General features: G+C 45.0%; 1 protein-coding gene across 1 annotated transcript in view; it reads right to left on the reverse strand.

Moving 5' to 3' along the window:
- TGFA (transforming growth factor alpha) overlaps nt 1-25,213 on the reverse strand; it is a 103,885-nt gene that overhangs the window by 18,264 nt on the left and 60,408 nt on the right. The gene's annotated exons all lie outside the window — the stretch shown is intronic.

The raw sequence follows: 25,213 nt of genomic DNA on the forward strand, positions 1-25,213 counted from the left end.
TAAATAAAAATAAAAAAATAAAGGTAGGAAACTGAAGAAAGGCACAAAAGAGTACTCTAAAGCCATTAACTTGATGCTGAGGAAGAATAATGATGCAAAAAGATGTTCATGATATATGACTGTAAGTGAACTAGTGCATTTCCAATGTGGTCTGTATAGTATGATTCTATTTAAACAAACAAACAAACAGAAATGTAGATGTGAAGAAGTCTGGGAAGGATTTACATGAACATGGTGGTAGGGCCTCTCTGGCCTCTCTGGCCAAGTTGATTTAGGCGTGATCATGCTATGAAGATGACTTAATGCATAGAAGTCCACCCAGGAGCGGCACAGGCAGTACTGGGAAAGCCTTGATGGGGAGGGAGAGGCAGCAAAGTCGGGTCCACTCAGAGCCCTGGTACCTCTAACTCTCAAGGTTTGGGGGCATCACCAAACCTCTCAGGCCAGCTGGAAGCACGGTCAGGAACCACACATGACCTAATGGCCAGCCCAAAGGGTACCACTTTGGATTTATTTTATTAGACTCCAATAGCCTTGTTTTGTCCAAATAACCCTTGAGACATAGTAGATAGCAATTTCAAGATGGCGTGATAGATGTTTCTGTTGCATCTTTCAGGGGGCCCTCTTATATTTTGTGTTTTGGGCATTTGGGGAGTGGGTCTTTCTCAAGTATTTTTTGGGGAAAAAAATATGTGCTTGGAGTTCTTGCTCTTTGAGTGAATTAAGCCCCAATTTCATATTGTGGGATTTTTGACCACCACGAAATAGTAAACTCATGTTGCTCTCTGTTGCTTCCAGAAGAATCATAATTTTGGAAACCTCGTAATTCCAGTGGAAAAAGCAGAGGCTAAAAATATAGCAGAGTCCATGATGCAGAGGGTGAGAGGGCACTCAGAGGTTATGAGTGTGGGCGTAGGAGGCAGAGAGACATGGGTCTGGGTCCTGCCTCTGCCGCCTGGATGCGGTGCTGAGCTTCCGCCCCTGTGAGATGCGGAGTCCACTGCCTCATCGTGGCCCTGAGGCTGAGCGAGGCCAAGCGGGTTAAGTACTGTGCTCAGCAAATCATCTGGTACGTATCGCTCAGCTGTCAGCTCTTCTGTTATCATCACTGACAATCCCACTATGCTAATGAGTCCCCACACGTGACAAGACCACTCTAGTATATAATCTCCCCCTCCCTCCATAAGTTCAGTGCAGGATAACTGAAAGTCCAGGTGGGTCCTTCAGCTACTAAAGATGGTGACTTTCACATGTGAGGACAAGCAGAGGAGCCCAGAGCCAGGTGGAGATGGCGACCCAGGGCTGTTGGCCGGCCCTGCTCTTGACTGCAGCACATCCCTGTCCAGCAGGGGCCTCTAGGACATGGGTTCCGACTGCCTTGGCTGATAACAGCTACCTGTGAGTCCCAGGCCCAGGTGGCTGATGAGTGACTTGGCCACTTGCTGACAGCGGACACTGGGATGGTAAGTTGAAGCTGGAAGGGTCTGCTGTAGTTCACATAACCAGTGTCTCTGTGCTGACTAAACTCGTCAAGGGGCAAATATGGAGAGATGAAGTGGCTGGAGATTAGTGGATCTAATTTGATTCAGACATTAAAAAAGGCTTTTGATAAGCTCTACAAAAGGCCATTTAGACAACCACCTCCAAGGGGCTAGTGGGAGTCCCTTGTCAGGGCTTAGAGCCGGGCTTCTTAAAATGTGGTCTATGGACCAGCAGCTTCACACCCCCTAGAACCTGTCAGAAGGCCAAGTTCATGGACCCCACCCCACACTATGGAATTAGGGTCCTTGGGGTGGGGCCCAGTAATCTGTGTGACAAACTCTCCAGGTGATTTTTTAAAAGTTGGGTTTACTGAGGTAGAATTGATATACAGTACCATTTGCCCTACAGGTAATTCTGAGGTGCACTAATGTTTGAGAGACAGGCTTGTATCAGAGGAAACAAAGGATAGAGACAAAAGCCCTCTCAGAGAGGTAAAATGACAGGGATCCTGAAAGGGATCCTTGTTGGAACTGATCATCTTCCAGCTCTTCAAACTCTTGTGTAATACTAAAGCCTGGAATCTGCTGAGGTTCTCTGTGGTCAAGTGTCAGGTCAATAGAAATACATTAAAAGGAAAACTCAGGATCTGCCTTTGGGAACACTACTCTCCAGAGCTGACAGGGGAGGGGTAGACTCGATGCCACGATCTCGTTTAACCTGTATTTATGGATATTTTGCCTCATCTCATAAATGACTTGAGGAGCTTTATAAAAATCGGTACCATAAAAAGGAGATGCAAATGGGAAAGATGTGTGTGTGTGTGTGTGTGAGAGAGAGAGAGAAAGAAAGAGAGAGAGAAACAGAGGGAGGTACGGAGGGAGAATTGGGTGGGGGGAGGAGGCAGAGGAGACACACAGACAGGAAGGGAAAGAGGGAAGGAGGGAGAGACAGAGATGGAGAGAAAGGGACAGAGAAGGGGCGTGGGGCAGACAGGATGAAACACAGAGAGGCAGTGAGAAAGGGAAGGACAGAGCAGAGCAAAGGAATATAAGGGCAGGGGTTGAAAAGAGCAAAGAACTCAGGTACCAGGTTACATATGAAGACACACGTCAGACAGTCACGTGCATGTGCTGAAGCTCCATGTCTCCTAGCCATCTAAGCAAGGGTGTACACAGTCCATTAAGTAGAAATGCACCCATTTTGCATTTGCAGGACAGACTCAGCTTTGCCCAAGTCTAAGGTCAGAGAGCAACTTCTCTTCTGCAGCTGCTTTTGAAGGGGACTTCACGTGTTATGGTGGACGACATCCTCCACGAAGACAACAGAGGGGCATCTGCCAATGTAAACCGTCTGTCGTTCAACAGCTCGCTAAGAGCCAAAGAGCCCAGGCAATGAGGAAACTCCCTGCCCTGGTCACAGTGATGGCAGCAAATGCCTGCTGGATTTGCTCCCTGCGGTCAGAGACCAGGGTGAGGAGGGGAGTGTGATGCTTAGAGCTTGGGCTCCCCCTCCTCCACAATCCCACCGTTCCCACTCAAGCCCAGGTGCTGAGGGGACCAAGGGAGCTTGATGCTAGTCAATGATCAGGATTACTAAAAGGCTGTTTATTTTAAACACCGTTTTCCTGATTACAAAAGTGATACATCACTGTGGAAACTTTTTGTAAATGCCAATGTAGAATAAAAAAACATCTTAGGGAATAAAACCCATCTTTAATCCACCACTTAGGGAGAACTATGTAACTACACGCTGCCTGTGTGCCTGCACGTATGCACGCACGTACGCACGCACGTACGCACGCACGTACGCACTCATGTAAACTTCCTGTTTCTATTCCGTTACACAAGCTTGTCCTCCTAATACAATCCCAAACATCTTAAGAGTGAGCATTTAGTTCAAGACTCTGCATTGGGAGCCCTCGTGATCCGTAACCCCGTGCGGTTCATTGTGTATAGTGAGGGTGGGTCCTGTTTCCAACAGCACATTCAGCGGCTTTGGGGGGATGTGGTTTGCACTGGGGAAGTGGACGGGGAGGAGGGAACCAAACACAGTCCGCAGGTGGGCCACATCCTGGCCCTCTGTGCTTGCTTCAACCTCAGTGGGAGGTGTAGGCTCCTGTGCCCGGAGGTGCTGGGCAAGCCTCATGGGCTGAGGTGCCTAAAAGCCCTGCACAGAGTGTGAAGCTCCCCACAGGTCAAGGGAGGCACTGCTCTTGTTTTAGTTTTTTTTTTTTTTTTTTGCGGTACGCGGGCCTCTCACTGTTGTGGCCTCTCCCGTTGCGGAGCACAGGCTCCGGACGCGCAGGCTCAGCGGCCATGGCTCACGGGCCCAGCCGCTCCGCGGCATGTGGGATCTTCCCGGACCGGGGCATGAACCCGTGTCCCCTGCATCAGCAGGCGGACTCTCAACCACTGCGCCACCAGGGAAGCCCTGTTTTAGGGCTTTTAAAGGTGTTTGCCTCAGACACCACTAGAATCAGCAATGAAAACCCCAACAATGCAGCATGCTGAGCTCACACAGACAAGCCCAGTCCTACTGATGTTCCCAGAAGCTTCAGGGGTGCTCTGGAGGAGAGGGACTCTGGGGGAGGCTGGGAGGGGAGAAGACAGTCACCACTTTCTGAGGGTGGGTTACGTGCCAGATGCTGGCCTTACATCCAGGCAGGGCAGGCGGTCACAACAAGTGGAGGATTTGCTAGTAACTTAAATAACAATGAGCTTTATAAGGAAATGCCCCAACTCCCAGCATCTTCCCAGAGAATGAGTCTCGAAGCCTCTCTGTCTCTCTCCTTTCCTCCTCCTCTCCCTCTCCCTATTCTTCCTTTACCCTCCTCTACTTTCTTCCCCTTCTAATTTTTCTTTCTCTTCTTTCTGAAAACTCAAGGAAATATCAAAGTGAAGGAAAGAGAGGCCTAGACACTTAAAATGGAAAAACCCCACCTCATTTAGAAAAGGAAGGCAGTAAAGGCCAACAGGGAAACTCCAAGGGGGCGACCCTGGAAGTCCAGGCAAGGGAGGATCGGGCTGCCCCTTGCCCCGGGCTCGGGACCCTGCCCTCTCCTCCAGGCACCAGGTCTGATTAGCCCGCAGGCTGACTGGAAAATCAAATGCTCTGGTTTGCGGAACAGACATACCAAGCCCATCTGCAGCTGGAGTCTCAAAGCCGCTCAGTTCCTGCTGCTCTGAAATTTATGAGAGGCCGCTCCGGCTTGTTAACCAAACGCATGTCTTGCAGACACCACTGTTCTCCCGAGAAGCTGTGAAAGCTTTGCCCAGAGACCACAGACCCACTCACAGGGGGCCTGGAGCCCTCACCCCACTCACAGGAAGAGGGTCTGGAATAGCAATCGAGGGGCACAGAAGCCACAGATTCGATTCACAGCAGGGGTCTCTCCAGTTCAGAAGGGCTGGGAGGCAGCCATCTGGACAGTGCCTTCTGACAGCCCTGCTCCCCTGGGAGCGGTGCCCACACCGCTGAGGTGATCACCCCCTTTAAAAGCTGCCCTAATTGGACTTTCTGCTGGGCTGGTCGCTGGGAGCCGACACCTCACTCTGTTCTCCAGGTGTTAGAAGTTGCGAACACATTTGCCTGTTGCAAAGCTTACATCATTTATAGGCGTTTCATTACTTCCTCAAATATCATCGCTAACTTTCTGACAATTTAAGAGTGACACCTGGCTTTTTAGTAGGAACTTTCAGCCAGGTTTTTGACTTGGGATGAAGTATTTTCTCTTCAGATGCTATAGTGGGAAAGCCAACTAATGCTTCTGGAATGTCTAAGAGAAAAGGCAGTAGATGAATTTAACGAAGATGGGAACTCGTCAGCAGCCCCGGTGAAGCTAGGGGAGCATATGGACCTGAGTGCATCTGAGATCCACATGCTGATGCTCCCAGGGCCAGGCTAGAGTCACAAAGTCGTCTAGGCTCAGTTCTGGGATGGAGAAGGCTCGCTTTAAGCTGTCAGTGGGCCCATTTTACAGGGATGGAATTCTAGGCTTACATGAGGCAATGCATGAACCTGCAAAATTAGCCAGCGTGTGAAGGAAAGCCTAGTACAGCAGCTTAACACCTGGGTGGCGGAAGTGCTAAGCCAGGGCTTAGAGAAATGGATGGTACAGAGCACAGGCATCTCTCCAGACAGAGACTGGTGAGCAGGGACCCTGGTCTCCCTGGGCATTTGGGGAGTGAGAAAAAGAACTATTAGAAGTTTTATAAATGATCCCAAGGAGGAAGAGCATTGTCAGTATCAAGCATGGTAACACTGCTGACCTTTGCCACAGAGAGGAATGTCCCACAAAGGAAGACAATTAATAAGGGCATTTCCTGGGCTTCCCTGGTGGCACAGTGGTTGAGAGTCCGCCTGCCGATGCAGGGGACACAGGTTCGTGCCCCGGTCCGGGAAGATCCCACATGCCGCGGAGCGGCTGGGCCCGTGAGCCATGGCCGCTGAGCCTGCGCGTCCGGAACCTGTGCTCCGCAACAGGAGAGGCCACAACAGTGAGAGGCCCGCGTACCGCAAAAAAAAAAGGGGCATTTCCTGAGGCTGTGTGAGGGGGCTGATGAACAAGGGGGCAGTTTCAAGCAAGCAGTGGAAGTCAGCAGAGTACAGAAGAGTCAGCCCAGCTACATTCACAGGAGTAGGAAAACACATCTTATTCTTAAGGCCTACTGGCCAATCAAGGGGAATTCGATTTTGCTGTATTTGGGATGTGTGTGGCGGTGGTATGACATAAATATAAGCACTCAACTCATTCACTATTAAAACTAAGGACAGTGGATACTTTAAAAATAATAGATATAAAGCAATTTGAAAGCAGTTTGGCTTCACAGTACCATCATTTAAGAGGGAGCGGTCATTTGTTTTAGTTAAGTGATGAGAGAAAAATAAGTAGCCCTGCAATTCCTCTTGCCATTCCACGGATGGCGGGGGGGGGTAGCACTATTGTTTTCACTACCATCCCCCACCCCAAGATGCTCAATTTCCTGAGAGTAAATCTTTTTTTTTTTTTTTGCGGTACGCGGGCCTCTCACTGCTGTGGCCTCTCCCGTTGCGGAGCACAGGCTCCGGACGCGCAGGCCCAGAGGCCATGGCTCACGGGCCTAACCGCTCCGCGGCATGTGGGATCTTCCCAGACCAGGGCTCGAACCCGTGTCCCCTGCATCGGCAGGCGGACTCTCAACCACTGCGCCACCAGGGAAGCCCTGAGAGTAAATCTTATAGTTAAAAGATATATATTTTTCCTATTACATGATCTCTGAATACAGATTTACTACTTTTTAAGCAATCTTTTCCAACACCAGCTACTTTTGACCCTATTTGATCTTCACATTTCCCTGGTTTTAAACTGACTTTAGACCCTACCCATACCTTCACCTCCACTTGAGAACACGGATACAATTTTATCTCCTAAAACCTCAAACCACCCTGTGGGGTAAGCATTACTCTTCTCTGTTCTTCAGATGAGAAAAGGAAACTAAAGATTAGATAAACTCGCCAGTGGACATGTAGCTAGGAAGTACTAGAGTTGGGATTTTATCTCAGGTCTCTCTGATTCTAAGAGAGTAAAGAGCTGTAGAAAATTAGGATACTATTCAAGTTCAAGAAGACAAATGCTGGGAAGGCACATAATCAAAATCCACAAATCACGTGGCAATGAGGAAGGGGAATTCTTAGCTTGTTAGGTAGTTAGGAAACTAGATTACTTTCTAGTAATCAGAAAGGGGCACTTTTAGGAGAAGCAAGAGGAAGTATTACTTTATCTGGGGGAGGAGTGGGGAACTATACATATGGGACTTATTATTCCCACAAGGGAGTAGTAGCTGAAAAACAAAGATGCAAAAGATATTTCTATCTGTACACAGATGATGCTTAATTGAGGAGTAGCTGGAAGTAGGGTGGGGGGCTGGTCCATAGGATGGTACTAAGTGGTCTCACAAAGCATGCTCCCCCCAGAGCCCCAATCTCTGGGCTACATGGTGCTCATGCCCTAGAAATCGGGAGCTTCTGGCTTAGAGCATAGCTAAAATGGACTCTGAATTACTTTTACAGCTTTAAACATGATGCTGGGGGAAGCTAAGGGAGCATCTGAGCTAATTTAATTCCCTCTGAGCATTTCTCTCTTCGGGTAAAACCCAAGGGGAATCAGATGTGATGGAACCAAATTCAAAGAAAGGTATCAGTGAAGAAGCAGACAACACAGACAACATATTTCCTATTTTCTTACAAAGGTACTGTTTTTAATAACACAACACCTGTGTGCATGTGCATGCGTGCGTGTGTGTGTGGTGGGGTGGGTGGAGAGAGAGAGAGAGAGAGGAAAACAGACACACATTCAGAGAGAAAGTCACCACTGGTATTTGACCCCCATGGGGTTCATCCTGCTTGTGCTTATTTCTAAGGCAAAGGCAGAATCTGCATCACTTTTGGTATCCTTTTCTAACCCAAGAGAAGAAGAGAATCACGTAACATGAACATAAAAACAATGTGCTAGGTTCATATCCCACCTAAAGCGGGCTTAGAGTTTTTAACTGGGCTTAGGGTTTTTAACCCAATGTGGATTTTCTGGGGTTGGACTATGATGATGCGAACGATGATGATGACGACCATTATTATGAATAGTAGCTACCATGAATACATTGTCTACTAAATGCAAACACTATGCCCAGCATTTTATACAGAGGATTCTGTTTAATCCTCACAAGAGTCCAGAGAGGTACTCATTACTACCCCAGACTACAGATGAGGAAAGTAAAGCCAGGGGAGATAAAGGATGTTCAATGTTGCTAAGTTTGCAAATGGCAGAGCTGAAACCAGAACTCATGGCTGGCAGTCTCTAAAGCTCCTGCTCGTCCTAATATGCCCCACTGTCGCTTCAGGGTGTGTGTGGGGGGTGGGGGGGGCGTGGAGAGAGAGAGAGAATGGGGAGAGGGCGAAAGAGAGAAAGGATGAGTTGAGGGTTAAATCCTTACGGGCACCTTCCACAGTTAAGACAACTCCTCCATTTGAAGAGTAAACAAATCAGGAATTACCATGAAATTCTCAGGGCTGTTTTTAGAATTAAAAGAGCTAAAAGTCCCAAGGCAAAATGGTTTTAATTAGCAAAGAGGCTTTAGGAATCGAAAATAAAATCTCAGTGACATCATCTGAAGTATGGGCTAAAACCAGACTCTGGGCGTATGTACTCATCTAAAGATGCTCAGCATACAGATTTCAACTTGGCCTCTCACCTGCGTCCAGCTTTCACCAGTAACACCACCTCCTCCTCCAAAGCGCATGAGGAAGGAAGAGGCGTGTGTGAGATGCCCCGAGTAGCCCCCAAACTGCATTTTAAGTCCATGAAGGATTAAAATGAGATGGAAATAGAAGGGAAAGGCACCACACATGGAAGATTACCCCTCCCCACCCAGCTCTTCCTTCTCCTCCTCACGACCCTGTTCTCCAGCCCCCTGGCTGCCCCTTCCCTCTCTACCTTGGCCTTAGTGATTTAAAGCAAAAAACCAATTAAGAAAATTGCCAGTCATGATCTTGCTTTCAAGACGTAAAGTCAAACCTCCCCTCTCTCTTACAATTTAATAATTTGATTTCAAAGAGACAGATCATCTTTCTTTCACATCATCAAACCAGAAAGCCCCTTATTCTAATTACATCCTCTTGGGTGTCAACCAGCATTTTGAAAATACTTCATTTCAAATTTCCATTTACAAAGTAAACAAGGATATCTTCGTTTGGCTCTCATCGGCCAGCTTTGAATCAAAATATGAACGGCTCTGGGAACTAGAGCTGAGTCCTGCTGGACGGGGAATTCTGTTTTGGCTTTGCTGGAAGAACAGCCCCGTTGGAGCCTGGGGCCACCTAGGTTTGCAGTCTCTGTGTGTCTCTGTTCTCCTCTTTATTAATATCAAAATTGTTAGGTAAAGTGGTTGGCAGGAAACCCTCAATCCACCCTTAGGAAAAAATGCTTCCTCTTGTTGAGTCTTTGAACCATAATCCCTTCAAACCCTCCACACTGAGTACATGTAAATACTACTGGGACAACTGTTTTTCTAGAACACTCTATGCGCTCAGAACTTTTTGACAGATGCCTTGTTCATTTACAGTCTGCAGATGCGGCCTGGGTAGATGAAGGACACTCCTCATTTTAAAGTGAGGAAATGGAGGCATCCAGAGGTAAATTTTAGGCAAAGCTCAACAGCCTTAAAAACATAGATGTGATTTTTGCGGCTGGGACTTTGTCCCATGACAAATACGTGGCTCTTCCTTTTCAACCTGGCAGTTATACTGATGATTTTTGGTTGACCTTAGATAAAAGCCCTTTAATTAAGATTATATTCCAAAAGGAAAACACCGAGACGTTGAGAGGGTGGTGGGATTATGGGCAATCATTTTCTCTTTCATAATTTTCCAAATATTATAAAATGAACATTTAGAGTTTGAAAATAAAAATTATTTAAAATTAAAACTGTACAACGTTAAAAGATACTTTAAACCATTTTTATTTTTCATTGTTTTACTCACAGATAAAACTGTAGTTTTATAGAAAATGGCCTTTATGAATCTAGATTTGAATCTGCATAAGATAAATCATGTTAGTGACTTGTGTTTTATCATTAAAGGGGCCATAAGGAGGAGGGATACACAAAATAAATGTTTAGAGAAGACAGAGGATGCTAAGATGAAAGATGTTTAGTAAAAGCTGACCTCAGCCTTGGCCTCTAGGTGCAAAAACCTCACATGCTCCCACTATAAACAACAATGAACCCCAGAAAGAACATGGCCTGTGTGATCCACTCCACTTCCAACTCCTACACTCATGTCGTTGTTTTGTTTGTTTTGTTTTGTTTTTAATTGAAAGAGGACATTTGGGAAACCATTCTATGAAGGAGGCAGGGAATGAGAAGAAGGAAAAAGTCTGGGGCAGAAACTCCCATGAGTTCCTCTAAACCTCTGTTGTTTTCCCTCCTGAACACACAGACTACATTTCCCAGACTCCCTTGCAGGTAAGTGTGACCATGTGACCAGGTTATGGCCAATGGATGTGAGCAGAAGTTATATGCACCACTTTGGTCCATATAAACCTCTCCAGTGAGATCTCTCTTTTTCTTTCCCTAGCTGCTGGCTAAATGGAGAGAACTCCTCCAAAGGCATGGAGGAGGGAGGAGCCACAAGATGGAAGGAGCCTGGGTCCTTGGATAACTGCAAGGAAAGAAGTCTGTAAGGCCAGGAACACCTGCACAGACTTTGAAATATGCAGGAAATAAACAGAGTTCAGGGCTTGTCTATTACAGCAGGGAGTGTTACTCAAGTGCTAAGTCTGAAGTATGAACAGTGTTTGGGGGTTAGTGAATTTCTGATGAGGGAGAAATCCTCTTAATAAATCATTTCCTTTTCTCCTCTTCTTCCATAGTCCCTTCTGGGAAACTCACCCAAAATACCAACATGTTTTACACTTAGAATCTCAAGTCCATTTGACCCTTACTGGAAGCCTCCAGTTTGAAGCCCTTGCTCCTCAGCTTATGGTATGTCCTGTCCTCTCTCTGGTCAGGTCAACCCTCACAAACCTCTACAGGGTTGGTAATAATCTTTTGGGGGCCAGGAGTGACTTGTCCTTGCTCAATGTTTATGCGACCAGCATTTGTAACTGAGCAAAGTATGGATGGAGCAAAGGCTACCTCTTCAAGTGTAAGTCTGAGAACACAACAAAATATAAAGCACTGTGGCCACAACTGAGAGCAGGCAGGGTCCAGCTGTCTTGTTTGAAATGACACAGCTGATGTGAGTTTACTAGATTATCAAAACTCTCTAAACAAAAAATTCACCAAGGCAGGAGAGCAAGGTGTCTACCACATCTTCAGTCTTCCTGATACAGAAGGTGGTGCCCTATAATTTCTCCAAATTGCCACATCTTGTATCTCACCAGTTACAAAATCTTAAATCATCTGCCTCAGAGTGTCTTGATAATATCTCATCAATATCACTGAGGGCTTTCCATCCAGGCTTTAGTTTTACTGGTGGTGTGTTACATAAAAAACAACTTTTTATAACAGCCCCAGAAAGAGTTTTATAATTTGTTATTTAAAAGGTAATACCTATTCATTGTCGAAATTTTAGAAAATAGAAAAATCCTAAGAAAATTACTCGCCATTGCTGAGAAATAACCACTGCTTTCACAGAACATTTTATAGATGCTTATGATTTCTAGTTGTTTTCCCTTTTTTGTTGTTGTCCTTTGCATAAGGGACTATGTTTCTTTGACTTCTTTTCCCTTGTAATGATTTAGATATATCTATTTATGGTTATCTTTAAATTAAAAATACTTAACTTATTTTCTCTAATTATCAATATTAAGAATGAAATTGGATGTTCCATTCGATATGGAATTCAGTGTACTTTTACTTCCTCCTTCCTCTTGTCCCCAGTTACCAGTTACTACAGCCTGATTTCATATCCCTTTTACATTATTTCTATATGTAACTTTTGTTTTACTAATTAATTGACACTTGTACTAAATATAACTAAATCAACAACAGTTACTTGGACACACATCATCACTGTTTTTTCTACACCATATCTTTACCATTTTGGGGGCTTTTAATCTTGATACAGCTGCTATCTAGCTGTGTAGGATCTTTGGACATTCTTCCAGGAAGGGCATGAGAGGGGTATGTCTACATCATGAAATATTATGTGTCTGAGAATATCTTTCTATGTTCTCGCCCACATTCATGGCTTTGCACGTGAATGACGACTTGGGTCACAATCTGTAGACCCCGTAAGGCCTCCTACCACTGACTTGTGGCTTGTAGTTGATGAGAAGCCCAAAGTTAGCTTTACTGTATTCTTTTGTAAGAAACCTGTTTTTTGTTTTCACCTGGACGCTTATGAGATTTTTTTCTTTGTAATGAAAACCTGTCAAGTCACATTGAAAGTTAATGCTTTCAACCTTAAGGACACATCTTTTTCAGCTTCAGAAAGTTCTCCTTAATTACTTCATTGATGACTGCGTCAACCTTAGTTTGCTTTCTTCTTTTGCAATTATTATTATCTGTATATTGGATCGCTTAATTCTGTTTTTCAGATTTTTCTCCTCTGTATTTTTATCTTTGTGTCCTTCTGAGCTCTAAGAGATATTTCCCAGGTCATTAAAAAAAAAATCACTGGGCTTCCCTGGTGGCACAGTGGTTGAGAGTCCACCTGCCAATGCAGGGGATACGGGTTCGTGCCCCGGTCCAAGAAGATCCCACATGCCGCAGAGCAGCTGGGCCCGTGAGCCATGGCCGCTGAGCCTGTGCGTCTGCAGCCTGTGCTCCCCCAATGGGAGAGGCCACAGCAGTGAGAGGCTCGCGTACCGCAAAAAAAAAAAAAAAAAAAAAAAAATCACTGATTTGATTTACTGTTACATCTAATGTTACTCATTAGTCCATTATGAATTCAAAATTAGGTGCCCTATTCTTCATCTCCTTGCAGTTGTTTTTTTACTAATAGCTCCCTGATGTGGTTTCATAGATGCAATGTCAGCTTCATTCTCAAAGACACGAATTAGAGATAATTCAACATCTTCTCCCATTTCTTAGAAGTAGAGACAGTCATTGAAATTCCTCACAAATATTCTTCTCATATAATATTGGGTTGGCCAAAAAGTTCATTCCGGTTTTTCTATAACATCTTACAGAAAACCCCGAAGTAACTTTTTGGCCAACCCAATAAATCTTTCATGTGGCCAGTAATTTCTTGCATCATTCATCTTTACAGATGAAGATCTACTTTGTAGAGTATGATGGAGAGTTAAGATAGGTTCCGTCAGAGACCGTGTGGCCCTGTTCAATATTTTTGGCCCAGATAAAGAGAGAAAGGGAAAAGTTTAAATATTGGCTTTAAATATCTGAGGCATCTGTTCGGTAGAAGCAGGAGACAGAGCAAGTACAGCAAAGGGTTTTATCTCTGGGACAGAAGCTTTTTCTTTTCTTCCCTTGTTTGCGAGGCACCCATGCCATGCCAGGAGTAAGAGCTGACGGAGTTCATCATTCAGTGTGGCCCTGACTGGTGTCCTTTCTTGAGGTGTAGACAGGATCCAGATGGACCTTCCCTAACCCCACTGCCACATGGCCAGCTCTCACCTACATACCCTGGCCTTCCAAGGTGTGATTCTGCTGCTGACAATCCCCTCACCTCCTGGAGGGGTGGATGCTGTTCTGGGGGGGATGGGTCCCATCTGAACAGTCACTGGCAGAAATTCTTCAGAGCCTCTAGTACTGATACAAGTATAGAAATAGTTTCATGTTCCACTGATCACTCATTTCAATGAGCATCCAAGGGCAGATGGGAGAAAGGAGGGGTGAAAGTGGTATGCTCACATCTCCCTTCATTTTCCTATAGACATCTTCTATTATGGGTGACCAGTGTAACACTCCCTCACCACCCGCCACCAACCCCCTTAAGTTTCTCCAGGAACTTCATTCTCAGTTCTCCCTATGGAATCCCCAGTGAAGTGTCAGCAAGTACTTTTGCATGCTCAGAGTGGACTGGTTTCCCCCTGGTAGATGTTTGAGCTTTACCTGGCCAGTATCTCCCAGAACTGCATACTCAACCTTCTCTCCAAGGTCTGCTGGGATTCCCAAAGAAAAAACTCAGTGCCAGTGTTCCTGCCTCTTCCATGATCTAAAGGCTTTGTCTCATAAAAAGTTGGGAATTCCTGGTTTTAACTCCACAGGCTAGGTGTAAATCAACCACATCAGAACTCTGTTCTTAAAAGGAGAAATGTAAGGGGATTCCAGAAACACCAAGGTCACTTTACCTCTTAATAGCTTCTCCAAGCCACACTGGTTCAGAAACAAAGATCTTATATTTTGAAGAAACATTTCTTTTCTATCGAAAGTAAAAGAAAAAAAAGAAAAAAGCCCTAAAGGGTCCCATCTCCCCAGATTCTTCCCTAACCAAGCAATGAAATATTACAGAGATGGAGGTGCTCAAATCTAACTTTCTAGCTAGCTCAGAGACCATCCCTCCATATGGTGTCCCTGAGGGGGGCACCCCACCTGTGCTTGACTTTTCTTATACACAGGGCTCACTACTCCCTAAGGCAACTCCTTCTCTTTGGAGCAGTTTATTGCAAGGAGGTTCCTCCTTAAACCAAGTTGACATATGCCTGCCTGAAACCTCTCTGTTTATTGGTTTGACTGTTGGAAGCCACACAGAATAAGTCTCTCTCTTCTAGAAAACAGTCCTTTCATGTATTTGCAGTCGGTTTCCAAATCTCTGAGACTTTGTGGTGATAAACCCAAAGATGGCTCCTAACGATCCCCAGCTCCTGGTATCCATGGCCTTGTGAATTCGCCTCCCACACTGTCTCAGGATTGGTCTGTGTGACTGATAGAATATGGGTGGTATGTGACTTCAGAGGCTAGGTCACAAAAGGCACTGTAACTTCTGCTTTCTTCTACTCTGATCATTTACCCTGGGGGGGAAGCTAGTTGCCAGATCATCAGGAGAGGTCCATGTGGCAAGAAACTGAGGTCTCCAGACAAGAATTATGTGAGTGAGCCCTTATCCAGCCCCCAGTCAAGCCTTCAGATGACAGTGCAGCCTTAGTTGATATCTTGACAGCAACCTGTATAAGACACCCTGAACCAAAACCTCCCAGCTAAGCTGCTTTGGAATTCCTGACTCTCAGAACCTGTGTGAGACAAATGTTTACTGCTTTAAGCTGCTACATTTTGGCATAATTTGTTACACAGCGATTGATAACTAATATACACTCCAATTCCTATAAATGTTCTTTAAGTGAGAAAGTCTGTCAACTTTTTGTCTGTCTGACATTTTTTTTTTAGTGCCATTCTTATAATAGTCCACTACAGGGTAACACTGATAATAACAACTATTACAAAAACATTTACCAAATGCTTTAGGTTTACATGCATCATCTAAGTTAATTCTTACAAAAGCCCTGTGACATAGTTCTATGACTCTAACCATTTTACAGATGAGGAATACAGGTTTAGAAAGGTTTAGGGCCTTGCCCAAAGGCACAGAACTAGGAATAGGCAGAGGGGAAATCCAAAAACAGGGGGTGTGACCCCAGAGCCCACACCCTAAAGCTCTGGGCTATGGGAACGGAGGACAGCAGGAATCAATCTCCTATGATCTGATTTCTACAATAATATAACTCAATTCTCCATCAATTTGCTAGCAGTTCTAGAGCTTATATAAGCTTGTGGTCAACTAAAGCCTCTAGCTTTTCTCCACATGTATGATTGTCAGACTTGGCCTCATATCCTTCCTAATTAAATAGTTATTCTTAACCTAGATACTGTTAAATGTGTCACTGTTCAATTTAACCTGGTTGGTTGGCTTTGATCCATTGTTCTAGCTCGATACTTTTTTTTTTTCCCCCTTTTGAGTCTTTATTCTATCATCCAATGCTTCAGCTATCATTCTGGGCTTTCGTCACCTCTAAAGTTGATAAATTTGACTTATATGTCTTTTTTCAAGTTGCTCATAAAAATCTCAACAGAAAAGGAGGACAAATCTTGCTGGCAAACCCTTGAGGCCCCCTCCCAGGTCAATATGAATACATCAGTGACCACTTTTGGGGCATGTTCTGATTACAAACTTCCTGTCTTTCCCAAAAGTTCACCTGGTGAATCTGTGTAGGGTATGCCTGGGGATTCACTCATTTAAGGGGGTCTCTACCATTGTTCCATCTTATTGATCAGCCACCTTTTTAACTCACGTTTCTCCATTTTGTACTACTGAATACTTTGATTTGGTCCTGTGCCTTGCTGAAATCAAACTGCGTTACCTTGATAACATTGTCCTAGCTGCATTTTCCTCATCAATCTATAACACCAAAAAGGAAATAAAGTTGGTCTGCTGTAACTCATTTTTGATGGATTCATTCAGAGGCCCAAGAATTCATTCTCTATCCCCTGTAATAGTTAGATCTGGAGTTTTTCTGAGAGTATCATCAAGTTTTCTCATCTATAGTCTAAAGAATCTTAAGGTGTTTACTTATTTAAAGTCAGAAACATCTTTGTCTTTTTTCAGTCACTGAGCAATTTTTTTTTTTTTTTTTTTTTTTTTTGCGGTACGCGGGCCTCTCACTGTTGTGGCCTCTCCCGTTGCGGAGCACAGGCTCCGGACGCGCAGGCTCAGCAGCCATGGCTCACGGGCCCAGCCGCTCCGCAGCATGTGGAATCTTTCCGGACCGGGGCACGAACCCGTGTCCCCTGCATCGGCAGGCGGACTCTCAACCACTGCACCACCAGGGAAGCCCCACTGAGCAATTTTTACATTTCCTACTACTTCTTAAAAATTCCCGACAGGGATGGAAAGATTTTTGCTACAAGAGTCCTCAGTATACGGAGGTGTAATTCATCTGTACCCCTGAAAATAAATTCACTTATGGCCTTAGGTGGTCTTACTAGGTTCCTCATTTGCCTTTCTATTTCTTATTTGCTATGTTTTATCTTCTATAGTTAAAATTTTAGCCAGTACTAGTCTTTTCTTGGTTCTGCACTAACCTCATTCCAGCTGCCCCAAGGAATGGACATATTTCTTCCTTCTTTACCTGTCTGTTCCCAAGTATAGGGTTAAAAAGTCATTTTCTTGTGTGGCCAATAGCCATGTGGGCAAGCCTCTGTTTCTCATGTCCTTCAGTTTTCCTGACATTCTCGTAAACACCTGCCAGCGCCCAGAGTAACACCTGGCACCCAGGAGGCACCAACGTGCTTGTTCACTTAACAAAGTGCCATTCAGTACTGGTCTTTGTCATCTCTTGGGGCATGTCTTTCTTTTGATCTTCTCTGCACCACTTATTAAATGGTACCGCAGAGACCTCCCTCTGCAGATGCACTTGGGTCTTCTTCAAATGTTTACTCTTTGTCTTTATCATGCACCCTCTGACTACAAACTTGGAACCATTATGAGCCTTCCAAGCTCCCCAGGCCATATTCCTTTTTAGAATCCTACTCACGGGATCACATTTGGTTTTCCTCTGAATTTCTGGAGACTCTGCTTTTCTGAAGTTGAACTATGCCTAATGTTTCCTTCTTTCCTGTTAGAAACTTTAAAATGACACAGAGACACACCAGCCTGTTATCCTTTCTGGTCAAGGCTGCATTCAAAGGAGCAGGTGTCTCTGTCTTCTCTACTTTCTGAGTGATACGACAGCTGACAGGTATGTAAAGAAATCTTCAGGTGTTTAATTTGTGGCACATTGAGACTTCCAGATAATGTACCAATCTGACATTTGCTGTTAAACCACATTCTATCCTTATGACTACTTTGTAATCAGGATCCATGCAGTGTTAATTACTTGGGTAAACCATCTACCCATAGAATTGACCCATGATGATATTACTTTTGGTATTCCCTTTTTATAACCTTGAATTAAACATCCATGTCTCTGTTGAGCTCATGCTCAACAATTTAGGGCTGCGTGGCAAATATTTCTCCACTTCCAAACGGCATCCAGATTTTCTTTTGGGGAATTAATTGTTCCACCATGGGTTTATACTGGTTTATGGCCAGACACCTACCCTCCCTCACAGAATTTGAATCTTGAGAAGACACAGAGATAATGAGGGTGGAGGTCATGCATTACAATGGCAGTGTGTTGAACACAGTTCTGTCCTGAGATGCCTGGCTCCCTGGAGGCACCTTGGTTACTGTTCATTTCCAAGCATGATTCTCCAGCTTTCTTGCTGATTTTGTGGGCTGTCAACAGCCTTCCAACAAGGTTGCTTCTGTTTAAGGTAGCCAGAATTGATTGCTGCAACCAAAAAACCCTAGTTGCTATACTCCAGGTCAAGGCATATTCTCCAATCACTTATTCCAGTGATGTTCTTCCCACCAAGTCTCCAATGCCCACAGCATCATGGAATCACCCATTCAATTCACTAGACTCATCCATTTATTTGTTTTTCAGAAACAGTCCCCTAACAAGCCCACATGGCATAAACCGGATTAAAATTTCAAGTTGAATTTATTCGTTGCCCCCAAAGAGAGCTCTGAGACTACAGTTACCAGAAGTTTTAAGTATTGTTGATAGTAATGCTGTGTTCTGCATTATTCTTGTTCTTTGCTAAGCTCTCCCTTCCTAAATTGATAAATATAACTGTATGGCCTCCTTTAATGTTTTGAGAAATTAAAAAATAAATTCAATATTGTGACTGAGAATTAAGAATCAACTCAAAGGGGCTTAGTGCTGCTTAATTTTCAAACTACACTTGCCACCCTCTCCGCAGCATCTGGCTTTATATTTTTATTTGAATCTTTATCTTTCTCACCCCAAAATTTCTGTTTAAGGACATACTGATTAGCTGGGGGGCTCTTTTGCCGAACATGTGCTTACTTCCTTGTTTATACATGCTATAGTCCATCTCTTGATGAAATCTTTATAGGCCATGGTCATATATATATATATATATATATATATATATATATATATATATATATATACACACATACACACATACACACACACACACACACACACACACACACACACGTATATATGAGAAAGACCAGACACCTACTAATTAGCTACACCGGGATCAAGACTGTACCCTTCAACAGGATGTAACAGTTCACAACTGTACTGCTTCCTCCTGGAATTGAGGACTCTAAGGGTCTTCTACTCTTCAGGTGGTGTCAAGGTGATGGTATTTGAAAGGCAAAAGCTCACATAACTAGTCTCTTAATTAACCTGTCCTGAATATATTTTTCCTAGCCTTCCAAGTCAGAAGCCATTGCTTTCTACTACCCACTGGAGTGTAGCTGTCCTGCATATACCCACTTGTGAGACGCTTTGTGTGAATGGGGAAGGTCTATATTTGCCTCTGGGCAACGCAGCAGAAATGTCCTCTGTAGACCTAGACAGTGAAACCACGAACACTCTGATCTATTGCTCCTTATGGGAAGGAGGGCCTGGGGAACAGGGCAGGGTATTTTACCTCCTTTGATCCTGGTTTGGGCACCTCTAGGGTGCACTCCTCCTAGTGGTACCAGGCCCTGACCACAGGCCACTTATATAGTCTCTCAAAGACAGCTGGGCAAATCCCACCCAGATTCTTACAACTACAACCCCTGCCTTTCTTTTGTCTTCCTTGTTTTAATAACTTTTGAAATTTCCAAAAGCAACATATGTTCAAGGCAGAAAACTTGAGAGAATAGAAAAGCACAAAGAAAAAAAAAAACTAAGTCACTTGTAAGCCCACCACTTACAGATAACCACTGCTGGCCCATCACTCAGGGATTATCAGTATCAGCACTTGGGAGTATAACCTTTGTCTTTATTCTGTGCCCCCACTCTGTCCCCAACAGGAATAAAATGATGCTATCATGAACATTTCCCCAACTCAGTAACATTATAGTACAAGGTAATCTTCAATAGCTGAAGTTTTCCACTGATATACATTTTCTCTAACCAATCTCCTCTTGTTGGACACTGTGATAGCTTCCCAATAACTCACTCTTGTAAATGATACAGAACTGAATACCCTTCTACATAGACCTTTGTTCAAGCACATTTATGATTATTTTCCTGGGAGCAGAATTGGTGTGACAAAGGAATGCTCATTTCTAAGACTTCTGAGGCACATTGTCAATCTGCATTCCAGGACATTTGTAACAATTTATGCTCCAGTGAGGAGATGAATGCTCCTATCCTTCCCAACACTGGATATTACCTTCCCTTTCCCTCCTTGCCAATTTCATGGAGGCTTATGGAAACCTCTTATATAAATTTGCATTTTCTTGATTACTTATGATGTTGAATTTTTTTTCATATTATTATTAGCATTTGTGTTTCACCTTTGGTGAATTAGCTGCTTATATCTTTTGTCCATTTTTGTACTGATATGTTCTTTCCTGTTTATTTGTAAGAGCTCCTTAAAATGATAGGAATGGGGCTTCCCTGGTGGCACAGTGGTTGGGAGTCCGCCTGCCGATGCAGGGGACACGGGTTCGTGCCCTGGTCCGGGAGGATCCCACTTGCCGTGGAGCGGCTGGGTCCGTGAGCCATGGCCGCTGGGCCTGCGCGTCCGGAGCCTGCGCTGCTCAACGGGATAGGCCACAGCAGTGAGAGGCCAGTGTACCGCAAAAAAAAATAAAAATAAAATAAAAATGACAGGAATGATAACTTGGTATCCTGTTATATACATATATATATGTATAGCCAATAATCTGTAGTTTGCGTCTTCATTTTGCTTGTGCAGAAATCACCTCAGTGTTATGATTAGAGGCCTTCCCTTCCTTAAGATTATGCAAATATTTACCTACATTTCCTTCTACTATTTCATTGTCTACATTTAACTCCAAACAATCTATCATTTATTTTACATTTACTTATAGTGTGTACTTTGTTTTCTAAACAGCCAACCAATTTTCCCAACACCATTTATTGAATAGCTCATCATTTCCCTACTGATTTGAAATGTTATCTCTATCATAACTATACTTATTTTTGGTCTTTCTGTTTAGTTCCACTGAGATTCTATTTCTGTATCAGTACCAAACCACTTTATTTACTGTAACCCCATAATATGGTTTCATATCTGGTAGTACAAATTTATTGTTCTCCCTTGCCCCCATGACACATTATTTTTCAAAAAAACTGTTAGATATTCTCATCTGTTTATTTTTTCCAGTTGAACTTTAGAATCATTGTCAAGCTCCCTCCCTGATATCCAAATATTTTGGAGACTGACATGAGAAATTAACTTAGGGGCTTCCCTGGTGACGCAGTGGTTGAGAGTCCGCCTGCCGATGCAGGGGACACGGGTTCGTGCTCCGGTCCGGGAAGATCCCACATGCCGCGGGGCGGCTGGGCCCGTGAGCCGTGGCCGCTGAGCCTGCGCATCCGGAGCCTGTGCTCCGCAATGGGAGAGGCCACAACAGTGAGGGGCCCGCGTACCGCAAAAAAAAAAAAAAAAAAAGAATAAAAAAAGAAATTAATGTAGAGATAACTGGATAATATGACGGTTTCCTAGTCACAAACATGCTATGCTTTTCCATTTATTCAAATCTCCTTTGTGTATCTTGCAGTCTAGTTCTGTGGAACTCTGCACACAACAACCATCGCTGCTGTGTAATGCCCTTGGCTTGGTGTGAACCGTCCCTGATAGGATCTGCAAAGGCCTCCAGCCTCGCTGGCCTGCTGTAGCCCGGTGCGCAGGAAGCTGCAAGGGTGCGCCAAGGCTGGAAGGATGGCATCATGAAACACTGAGGTGGCAGCCTGGGTCCTAGTGGTGGCTTGGACACCCACTCTTCATGACTTTGGCCAAGTCACTCCTTTCCCTGGCTCTCAGTTTATTCCTCTGTAAAATAGGTTCCCAAGGTTCCCTTCATATTAAAATTCTGATTCTATCAAAAGTGAGATGGTGGATGAGAGAGCCCTTGGAGGAGGATGGAGTCTCACAGAAATGAAAAGGTAACGTCTGTTAATAATGGTATGCTTAGATGCTGAAGGAGTAAGGAAGAAAAGGTGATTATTTAAATGCAGCTAGTTTAGTCTGAGGAAGCTTGCTGGAGAAAGTGAGCTTGAACGTGGGATCTTCAGAAGGGCAGAGCAAATATGTGCAGTCAGTCCCCCGATGTGGAACACGTGTGCAGAGGTGCAGAGGCAAGAGGTAGGCGAGCCGGTGGGGGAGGCACATTCGATCTGCTCGGATGGGTCTGGGGAGCGAAACCACAGTGGACAGAATTTGAGCAGGTTTTCCTACGTCTGTTTCTTTTGGCTCAGTCTTGGGCGGCCGTTCTACAGAATTCACCCACTCTCTACATAGAGGGGCCTAGTCCAGAAAGTCCAGCCCGGTCCTAAGACTTCCTTGGTCCAAAGATGGTCAAAGAATCCAGGTAAATTAATTTAGGGGTCTTGGCCTTGAATCAGACCTTTCCAGGCACTGAGAGGGCGTGGGGAACACAGAGCGAGATGATCTTTCCCAGCTTGGGGGACAGGACGGGGCCTGGAGACCGTTTGTGGGGTCCCCAGGCGGGGAGGCGTGGGCAGGAGCTGCCCCTCCAGTCCACACCCAGGCCCCAGAGCGAGGCTCAGACAGCCGTGCCCCCAGAGCTCTGCCAGGGCACCCGCGTCCTGGTGCTCGGCACCGCCGGCCTCTCTGGGCAGGTGAGCTGCTGGAGAGGCGGGCGTTGGAATGCTGCTTCGAGGCACCCTGGCATCGCTCAACCTGGTGTTTCACACACCCATTCCTTAACCTCATTCTCAGCCCATTTCATTCCTTTTCCCACGCACTGTTTACCGAGGTCTCTCATCCCCACCAGATGAAGCACGAGACCAGCGGTCCCAGGGCTGCCTGGGGAACGTTCCCTCAACCAGGGGAGCCGCCAGAGCACAGAACACAGGTCGCCACCCTATCGACTGTGACACCCAGCCACCCACTCAGGGGTGACAGACCCCAATCTCCACCTCGGGGGTGACTCATGTTCTCAAGGACAAACCGTCAAGGGAGGTCTGAGAAAGAGGGGTTTTTCCTTTGGGGTTTGCAAATAGTAATAATTTAAAAAACCTCATAGGAAAAGGAAGATGAACTCTGGTGGCTTTGCTGTTTGTTTACACAGCAGGGGACAGCAGTCAGGGGACAAGCGGGAACCTGAGCAGCATATTATCATCACTGTGTCTGCCATCTGGCATCGAGCTGTAAGTCCTCTTCTGTAGTCTAGGACCTCGCTGCTCAGTGTGGTCGGTCCGCAGACCAGCAGCACTGGCACCACCCAGGGGCTTGTTAGAATGCAGTGTCAGGCCCCACCCCGGAGCTGCCGAATCAGAATCTGCATTTTAATCAGACCTCCCCAACCCCACAGAGGGTTGTGTACACACTGCAGTTTGCTAAGTGCTGCTTTGGTCCAGCACTTCTCAGTCTTGGCCACACATTGGAACCACCTTGCAAAAGTACCTATGCCTGGGTCCAGCCCCAGAGATGACAATTTAATTGTTCTTGGGTGCAGCTGGGACAATGGGATTTTTTAAGATTCCCCAGGTGATTCTAATATGCAGTAAAGTCTGGGAACCACTGGTCTAGTATACATAAATATATTAAAAGAAAAAAATTAAGAAATTCCTTCTGGAATTCCTGGACTATAAACAGAACCACAGAAAACTTTGCAAACAACTAAGCAAAATTCACTGAGAAGAAACTGGACACATAACCACTGATGTGATGTGCCTTTGCTATATGGTGTCAATAAATGATGTCCTTAAGAAAGAGAAAAATAAAAACAAGGTTGAATCATACTCTTTGGTGAAGTTAAAAGGTAACACTTCCTCTCTCCCATCTTCTGACTAATAAAAGAAAACCCTCCTCATACAACAATTTTCAAACCATGGCAAGTGGGAATATTTATGTGCTCCTGTCTTATTAGAACAATTTTACTTCTGCCTTGCAAATTTCGGGTCTGATAACACATTCTGCACTACGGTCCCATAAGCACAGTGGAAGTTCTTGTGTTCACTGGCAGAATACAGAGTATCCTTTTACTCACATACTCCTTTAATGTAGCTGGACATCAATCTTTCTAGCCTAGAAAGGAGGTTTTATTTCATTGCCAGGGAACAGAACTTCCAAGAAACACAAATGTCTTTCAGCATCATGTTGGGTAAATAATCAAGGGGGTATGAATTGGTCTCTCTCTGACTTCCTGCTTTATTTTGCTTTAAACTCATAGGTGAGCTATGAAAAGGCATCTGCCCTCGTGTTCCAGCCACCCAGGCAGGAAGGACATCAGGCCCAAAGCCAAGTCTCGGCTTTCAGGGCTTCCTGCACTTTGCACATTTATCTGGCCCTGGAGCCAGCACAACAAGGTGCAGACATATCTGTGTACCAGTCAGCGTCTTTCCTTTCAATTCAAGCCATTCATAAAAGTGACTCAGGAAAATATAAAGGGACTCCTGGCTCGGGTTTCCCAAATCATATCAGGTTTGACATACGACATGACCATATTCAGTGGGAACTGACAGTGGAAAAAATGTTCAGTATTCAGTATTTCAAGCCCAGGGGCAGCACAGAGTTCACCCACCTACCCACCCACTTTTAACTCCTAAAGAAGGCACTGTTAGCTCCCACGCCCCACCAGAAACCCAGCACGTTCTCTGAGAGCCGGGCTGAGGACAAGGACCTGAGCTGCTGGCTGGTGCTTCCCTCAGGCTATTCAGCCCCAGGTGTGCAGGGTCAGCAACGTGCTAGAATGGGGTCCCCCAGGACAAACCCACGTTGAGGAAGGTGACAATTAGGTGTCAGGAGGTTGGCCAGGACCAGCAGCTTGCAGCGTTCAGGGGACCAACAACCTTCCAGACCAGACCAAACTTTCCAGTGTGGCACGGTCCCGAAGTCACTCCACCACACATGTGCAGAGGAGAACTGAAGCCCACCTGTGCTTCTGTGAGTTTCCTTGGCCTGTGAAATGGCCTTTATGAAAGTTGGTTTTTAAAGACATTCATTCCCTTCATCTTCTTGAGAATTCACAAGGAACACAAGTGTATACTGTGAGAAGTCTCCCTCTCACCCTGCCCCAAGCCAGCCAGGCCCCCTTCCTGAAGACAGTGGCCTAACAAGGTCTTATGCCCAGGACTGTTGGTATCACTTTCCTTCTCAGAAGCGCTCTGCTCTGAAGAGTGAAAGGGTTTCTTTGCTCTCCTCTGACCCCCTAAGAAAAGGCTCGTATACATCTTCTGCGCCATGTGGAAGATACCACGACTCTGTCAGTTTCCTACCCTCATCCC

This window comes from Mesoplodon mirus, assembly GCF_964341445.2.
Source record: "Mesoplodon mirus genome assembly, chromosome: 14".
Classification (NCBI taxonomy): Eukaryota; Metazoa; Chordata; class Mammalia; order Artiodactyla; family Ziphiidae; genus Mesoplodon; species Mesoplodon mirus.